A 7,889-nucleotide genomic window follows, 5' to 3' on the forward strand; every position below is an offset into this window, starting at 1 on the left:
GAAGAGCCACTGAACCATCTCTCCAGCTCCCCACTCTAAGACTTTGTTGCAGAAAAAAAAAATTAAAAAACCTATAAGAACAGTTAAACAACCACTAGACTATCTGTAATGAGCCTTTTTCTCTTTCACCAGTCAGCTCCCAAATAATGACATGAGACTTCTTGTTAATCATGAAAACTGGGCCTTAGCTTAGGCTTGTCCCACTGACTCTTATAATTTAAATTAACCCATTTCTATTAATCTATGTTCTATCACGTACTGCCCATTCTGCTTCTTCTGTGTCTCCCGCCGTCTCTCTCACACCTCAATTCTCTTCTCCTCTTCCTTTCTCTTCCAGGAAATCCCACCTATACCTCCTGCCTAGCTCTTGGCCATTTAGTTTTTTACTACATCAATCACAGCAAATACAACTTCACAAGTCTACAAATATCCCACAGCAATTCCCTCATTTTGTGTAAATAAAAAGGAAAGGTTTTAACTCTAACATAGTAAAACTATGCACAATAAAAACAGTCATCAGGTAAGGTTAAATTCACAACATCTAGTCCATTTATATTTGGCAAATTTGGAGAAAATATTGTATTATCTATCCTATCTTAGTGAGTCCAAAGTTTTACACCTAAACCATTTTCTATCTTAACTTGTATTACCAACTCAAAACTATCTTTTTAGACCTCTAAAATATTTTTCTTAAACAATTTAAGCTTTTATGTCTTTCAACTTTATACACTTTATATGTCTTTTGTGAGTTTCTTTGCTGAATTTGTTAACAAAGAAAACTTTAACTATAAGTGTCTTGTCTTCAACCCCATCAGAGACCCAAGATGGACAAATATTATCCAAGTAAACAGAAAGTGCAGAGCAAGCATCTTCCAAAGCCATAGAAATGACAGAAGCATTCGACTGTCTAGACAGTCACCCAAAGTTTGCCTGCAATGTTGGGACATCCATCTTTAACCTACAGGCCTATGATATCTGATAGATTTTTCTGTGAAGCAGAAATTTTGAAGGGCTGACCTACTCTCTCTTGGCAAAGTTTGACAGTTGCCTTCCTTTGTGTAGTGCTTGTGCAATTTGGACAGCATACTGTCAGCAGTCAGGCAAGGGCAGTTTCTCACCCAGTGGCTAATTTGTCACAACAAAAACAAGTTTCATAAGGAGGTTGTTTGATGCCCACCATGGAGTTTGCTTTCATTGTGGCAAAAGCTAGCCACTGGGCAAAGAACTGCCCTTGCCTCAACTGCTGCCTCCTGGAATGGCACATGTTTTACTCAGCGACCCATCCCTACCCCACCAACCCCTGGTAGATGCTATTCTATGTTGACACTTGAGATTCCATGTAGTGAGTGAGATTATACATCATGTTTTTCTGTATCTTTGTTAGCTCATTCAGCCAATTATTCTCCTGATCATCATGTCACAAATGACAGGATCTCCTTTATTAAATCATTTATTTAAATGATAATAGTATTATTATTTAAAATTTTGCAGTGCATGTCAGAAAAGTATTCTACCAATGAGCTGTACCCCAAACCCAAGATCTCACTTGATGTGGCTGGATGACAATATTGTGCTGATGCCTCATGGGTATGCATTAATAATGTGCACTGTGCTCTCTACAGGCAGTGGATAATGTTACTAGACATGTTGAAACTTGATGTGATGTTTAGATGACGGTATAAAGTAATTAGATGGCATTTGAAGTCAAAATTAAGGAATTATGGCATTTCCAAGCTGAAGGTGCATTAGTTCACCCAGCCCCAAGCTTTCAGCATGGTCTGTGTGTATCTGGAGGTTCACCTCAGTTGTAGCCCATGGGAACAGGCCAGTGAGTACAGGAAAGCATGCAGGGTCTTCCTATAGCTGGGCAGCAAGGAAACATTACTTTTTTTTATTATTATTTAACTTATACTTTAACTCATACAGTGATTAAGCCTTCTTTTCTCTGTTTTTCTTTTTATTTATTCTTCTCTCATACAATGCATTCTAACCACAGCCTCCCCTCTCTCCACTCTTTCCATCCCCACACCTCCCCTATCCCCTAGATTGTTTGGGGGCTGGGAATGTGGTTCCATGGTAGAGTTTTTCTCTAACACACACACACACACACACACACACACACACACGGGGAGAGAGAGAGAGGGAGAGAGAGAGAGAGAGAGAGAGAGAGAGAGAGAGAGAGAGATTTGGGCTTTGCAAGATGGATCAGCAGGTAGAAAACACTTGATGTGCAAACATGGCAGTCTGAATTCAATCCCGCAAGTCCATGGAAAATAAGGCATGCAGGGCATGCACCTGTCACTTCAGCAGTCCATACCTACACAGGGACAGAGGTGGAGACAAGAGACCTGCCAGAAGCTCTAAGGCTGAGCCATCTGGAGCACCACACAGAGCAGAAACAGGACAAATTCTGACTCAGCAAGGTGGAAAGAGATGACTCCCAAGAGTCATCTTCTGGCCTTCACAGATGTGTGCATCTGTTCTTTCTTTCTTTCTTTCTTTCTTTCTTTCTTTCTTTCTTTCTTTCTTTCTTTCTTTCTTCCTTTCCGTTTGTCTGTCTCTCTCTCTCACACACATGCATGCATGCACTAAAATAAAATAAATATATTTTTAAGAGGGAAATGTACAGCATTTTATTCTCAGCACTTTATTCTTTCTTTCATGCACAGTAGGTTCACACTTGGAACATGAAGAACAAGTCAACACTTGGAGCATGCAGAGTAGGCCCACACTTGGAGCATGCAGAGTAGGCTCACACTTGGAGCATGCAGAGCAGGGCAACATTTGGAGCATGCAGAGTAGGCTCACACTTGGAGCATGCAGAGTAGGCCCACACTTGGAGCATGCAGAGTAGGCCCACACTTGGAGCATGCAGAGTAGGCTCACACTTGGAGCATGCAGAGCAGGGCAACACTTGGGGTATGCAGAGTAAATCAACACTTGGAGCCTAGGAATATGGTCTCTAACAGTGTTCTTCAGATTTTAAACATTTAGAGCATGTATTCCAGGGAAATTTCAGCATGACACAGGTGGTTTGGAGTCACACTCTCAGGGAGTCAACCTCTTTGTTGCTGTTGTCTTCATTTGAGACAGGGTCTGTGTAGCCCAAGCTGGCCTCAAGTTCACTACGTAGATGAGGTTGATCTTGGGATTAAAAGGCTGCGCTGCTATGCCAACTCTTACTTTCCTCTTCCAGAACAGCCAGCCTGGGAAGGGCAGGTGTGTAGTGAAGGAATCTTCATAGAAAGCAGGAATCCTAGCTGGGTGTGGCAGCAGGCATCAGTAATCTTCCTACTTGGGAGGTAGAGGCAGGAGGATGGAGAGTTTGAGGCCAACCTGAGACAGCCTGCTGGTCAGGGGAAGGCAGGGACTGGGGCAGAATATCACAGTGCTCTCTTGTCCTCTGGTGAAAAACCACAGCGGGACTCCCACCATCCACTTTGTGAGGTCAGTTCAGAAGAATAAAAGGATGATTGCAGTAGAAGTTTTCATGGGCGGATTCCTGACACAGTGCTTCAGGTAGACCTCAATGAATAGATAAGTTTATTATTGCTATTCATTATTCTTAATAGTATTATTATTTTATGTGTATGAGTCTTTTGCCTGCACGTATATCTGTGTACCATATTTGTGATTGGTGCCTTCCAAGGCCAGAAGAAAGCATCGGACCTCTGCCAATGGAGTTACAGATGGTTGTGAGCTGTGAATTCTGGGAATTGAACCTGGGTCTTCTGGAAAAGCAGTCCGTACTCTTAACTGTTGAGCCATCTCTTTAGCCGCCATTTGTTTATTTTTAAAGATTTATTTTTAAAAAATTATGTGCCTGTCTGTGGATACATGCCTATGAGTACAGGTGCCATGGAGGCCAGAAAAGGGAGTCAGATCTCTTGGAGTTAGCATTAATGAGCTTCCCAGTGTGGAACCAAATTTGAGTCCCCTGAAAGAGAGTACATGTTCTTAATCTCTCCAGGCCCAAGAGTTTAATAAATACAAGGGACAGGCCAGAGAATTCTTGGAGCAGTGGTTCTCAACCTTCCTAACACTGTGATCTTCGACTAAGTTCCTCCTGTTGTGGTGACACCCCAACCGTAAAATTATTTCACTGCTACTTCATAGCTGTAATTTTGCTACTGTAATGAATCATGATGTAATTATCTGATATGTGATCCCAAAGGTGTCACCACCCATGACTGAGAACCAGTGTCCTAGAGGATGCCGGAGAGAATCGAGACCAGCAAAGTGCTGGAAGACAGAGCCTTGGGCTCTAAATATGGCTCACCTTAGGACACGCACAGTGACTCCATGTGCAAACCTGCACTTGTGCTTTCTCCAGCATGGAGAGCGTGCCTTGCAAAGTTTCCCATTCCTTGCAGCAAGAGCTGAGGCAGGCCTGCGAGGCTCTGCGTCCATGTTTTAGAGCTGGTTTGAGGGGTGGCAACAACAAGGCGGTGGTGACCGAAAAATGAGATGAGCTTTCACCTTTTCTCTTTCTTTCTGAGACAGATTCCTGGTGACTAGGCTGTTCCTGGGTTCAAAGGGACTGCTGGTCTCAGCTTTCAAAGCACCTGAAGACTAGAGTTGTCAAGAGCTGAATAACTTGTTTCTGACTGTTAAAATCTTTCGGTTAATAAGTGTGTTTGTCCCGCGTAAAACCATGCTTTGGGCCGGTGGGATGACTTAGCCAGTAAGCCATGGGTCTTGCCGTGCAAACCTGTCCACCAGAGGTCAATGGCGCCCAGGGTGGAGGGGGAGAACTGACTTTGGCAAGCTGTCTTCTGACCTGCACACATGGGCTATAGTAACACGCACACCCCCACACTCTCTCATTCATACACCATACACATGCAATGGGAATCAATAAGAAACACTTATTTCTAAGAAAGCGGAGTCTCTCGTTCACCTTCTTCTAAGGGAAAGAATGCAATCTTGTTTAATTACAAAAGCATTTTCCAGTCCTGGAAACTTGAAACTGAGAGAGCTGCAACACGGTTTGATAAGAGAGCTGCAACACGGTTCGATACGGTTTCATTCAACTTTTATTTCCTTCCTTAACTTTCTTCTCCCCTCATTAACTTCTATTGAAAAACCGCAGTCCAACCTGGTCACCTTGTTTTTAACGAAAGCATCATGTCTTAGAAATTGAACATCTTGCGGCTAGGCTAGCTTTTGAACACCTGGAGTTGAGCCATCCCTACGAGAAGCCCAGGTGAGGTTTCGTTATGGCGAACGCGGGGGTCTGGCAACCCCTGGGAAGTTTCTAGGCCCTGCATCCCTGTGTCTCAGAGCCAGCACACCAAGGCATGACTCCCCAGGCCACTATTTTTGGACACCAGCTATATTGCTCAATATGATACTTGGTTGTTTTTAAAAGGGATCCAAAAAGGGCTTTGTGTGGGTGAAAGTGTGGTTTTTGGATTGCTTCAACTTCTCCATTCCCCGATTTTTGTTTTTCTCACTTTGCTGCATCCCTCTGGGGTATGAAAAGTTGAGGGACAGCCCTCTAAACATGTATCAGAATTACTCAACTTCTACTTTTGGGCTGCCCAGGACATTTCAAAGATGAGAGAGAATTGTAAACAGGTATTTATCAAACGCTTAGGTCTGCAGAGAGGTAGAGGCAGGAGGACTGAGTTCAAGATCATCTTCTGCCACGTGTGGAGGTCCAGGCCAGCCAGGCTGTTTTAAAAGAAAAATGAATTTTCAAGTGGAATGGAGAGAAATTAAAAGGCTTCAAGTTGAATGTGGTGGCTAATTTTTATAATCCCAGCAGCCTATAGGCTGAGGCGAGAGGATTGTCAAGAGTTTGAAGCCACTCTGCATTTTGAATTGCAAGCCAGCCTGTTTTGTAGTGTTCAGACCCTCCCTGATTCAAAGCACTGAAAAATTTTAAATTAAAATAAACATTATGAGCTTCAGCACAGCAAAGGGAATAATTAGCATGGAAAAGAGATAGACTGTGGAAAGGAAGAAAACCTTCCTCAGCTGGACATCCAACAAGGCACTAATATCTAGGGCACACCCAAAGGCTGGGCAGTGGTGGCACACACCTTTAATCCCAGCACTTGGGAGGCAGGCGGATCTCTGAGTTTGAGGCCAGCCTGGTCTAAAGAGTGAGTTCCAGGACAGTCAGAGCTACACAGAAACCTTGTCACAAAAAACAAAATAACAACAACAACAACAACAATAATAATTAAACAAATAAATAACCCCCCCCAAAGCTAATCAATAAATGAGCAAGCTGTAAACAGAGAGTTCTAAAGAAGCAACAGGGCAGCAAGGTGGATCAGAGGGTGGCTGTGCTTGCAGCTGAGTCTGATGACCTGAGCCCCATCCGAGATCCACACGGTAGGAGTGCACCAGCTCCTGCAATTGCCGATTGACCTCCATAGCGTGCAGGGTTGGGAGCACATGCACACACACAGGCACACAGACAGACAGACAGACAGGCACACACACACCCAGGCACACAGACAGACAGACACACACCCAGGCACACAGACAGACAGACAGACACACAGGCACACAGACAGGCAGACAGACAGGCACACACACACCCAGGCACACAGACAGACAAACATACAACCAGGCACACAGACAGACAAACACACACCCAGGCACACAGACAGACACACACACACACAGGCACACAGACAGGCAGACAGACAGGCACACACACACCCAGGCACACAGACAGACAAACACACACCCAGGCACACAGACAGACAGACACACACAGGCACACAGACAGGCAGACAGACAGGCACACACACACCCAGGCACACAGACAGACAAACATACAACCAGGCACACAGACAGACAAACACACACCCAGGCACACAGACAGACAGACACACACACAGGCACACAGACAGGCAGACAGACAGGCACACACACACCCAGGCACACAGACAGACAAACATACAACCAGGCACACAGACAGACAAACACACACCCAGGCACACAGACAGACAGACACACACACAGGCACACAGACAGGCAGACAGACAGGCACACACACACCCAGGCACACAGACAGACAAACATACAACCAGGCACACAGACAGACAAACACACACCCAGGCACACAGACAGACACACAGACAGGCAGACACACACACAGACAGGCAGACATACACACCCAGGCACACAGACAGACAGACACACAGACAGGCAGACAGACACACAGACAGGCAGACACACACACACAGGCACACAGACAGACAGACAGACACATGCCTGCGCACACACAGGCACACAGACAGACAGACAGACACGTGCCTGTGCACACACACTAAAAAATACAATACATTTTAAAGAAGTACAAACAGTCAATAAATATCTGAGAAAATATTCATTGTCTCACAGTCCAGGGCTGGAGAGGTGGCTCAGTGGTTAAGAGCACCAGTAGCTAGCTCCTCCAGAGGGCCAGGTTTGCTTCCCAGCACCCACGCAGAGACTTGTAGCCATTTGCAATTCCAGAACTGAAGTGTGTCATGTTGTATGACATAAGACAACTCAGAAAGATAAATGTTTTCTCTCATGTGCAGAATCTACCTTTAAAAAGGGAAAAAAACATATAAAACATGAAAGCAGGCCAGACATGTCAGCCATACCATTAATTCCAGCACATGGGAATTTTTTAAAAAAGAAATTGTTGCTGAAGAGCTGGCTCAGTGGTTAAGGACACTTCCTGTTTTTTCCCAGAACTGAGGTCGGGTGGGTCACAATGCCTGTAACTCCATATCCAGGGGATCCCTCTCTCTCTTTTGGCCTCCCCAGCAATAGCATACATCTGGGACACACACACACACACACACACACACACACACACATGCACACGCGCGCGCGCGTTTTAAAAGAGAAATCTTTTTAAAAAGAGAGAAATAGTA

Source organism: Myodes glareolus, chromosome 3, assembly GCF_982192425.1.
Source record: "Myodes glareolus chromosome 3, mMyoGla1.1, whole genome shotgun sequence".
In the NCBI taxonomy this organism is placed as follows: domain Eukaryota; kingdom Metazoa; phylum Chordata; class Mammalia; order Rodentia; family Cricetidae; genus Myodes; species Myodes glareolus.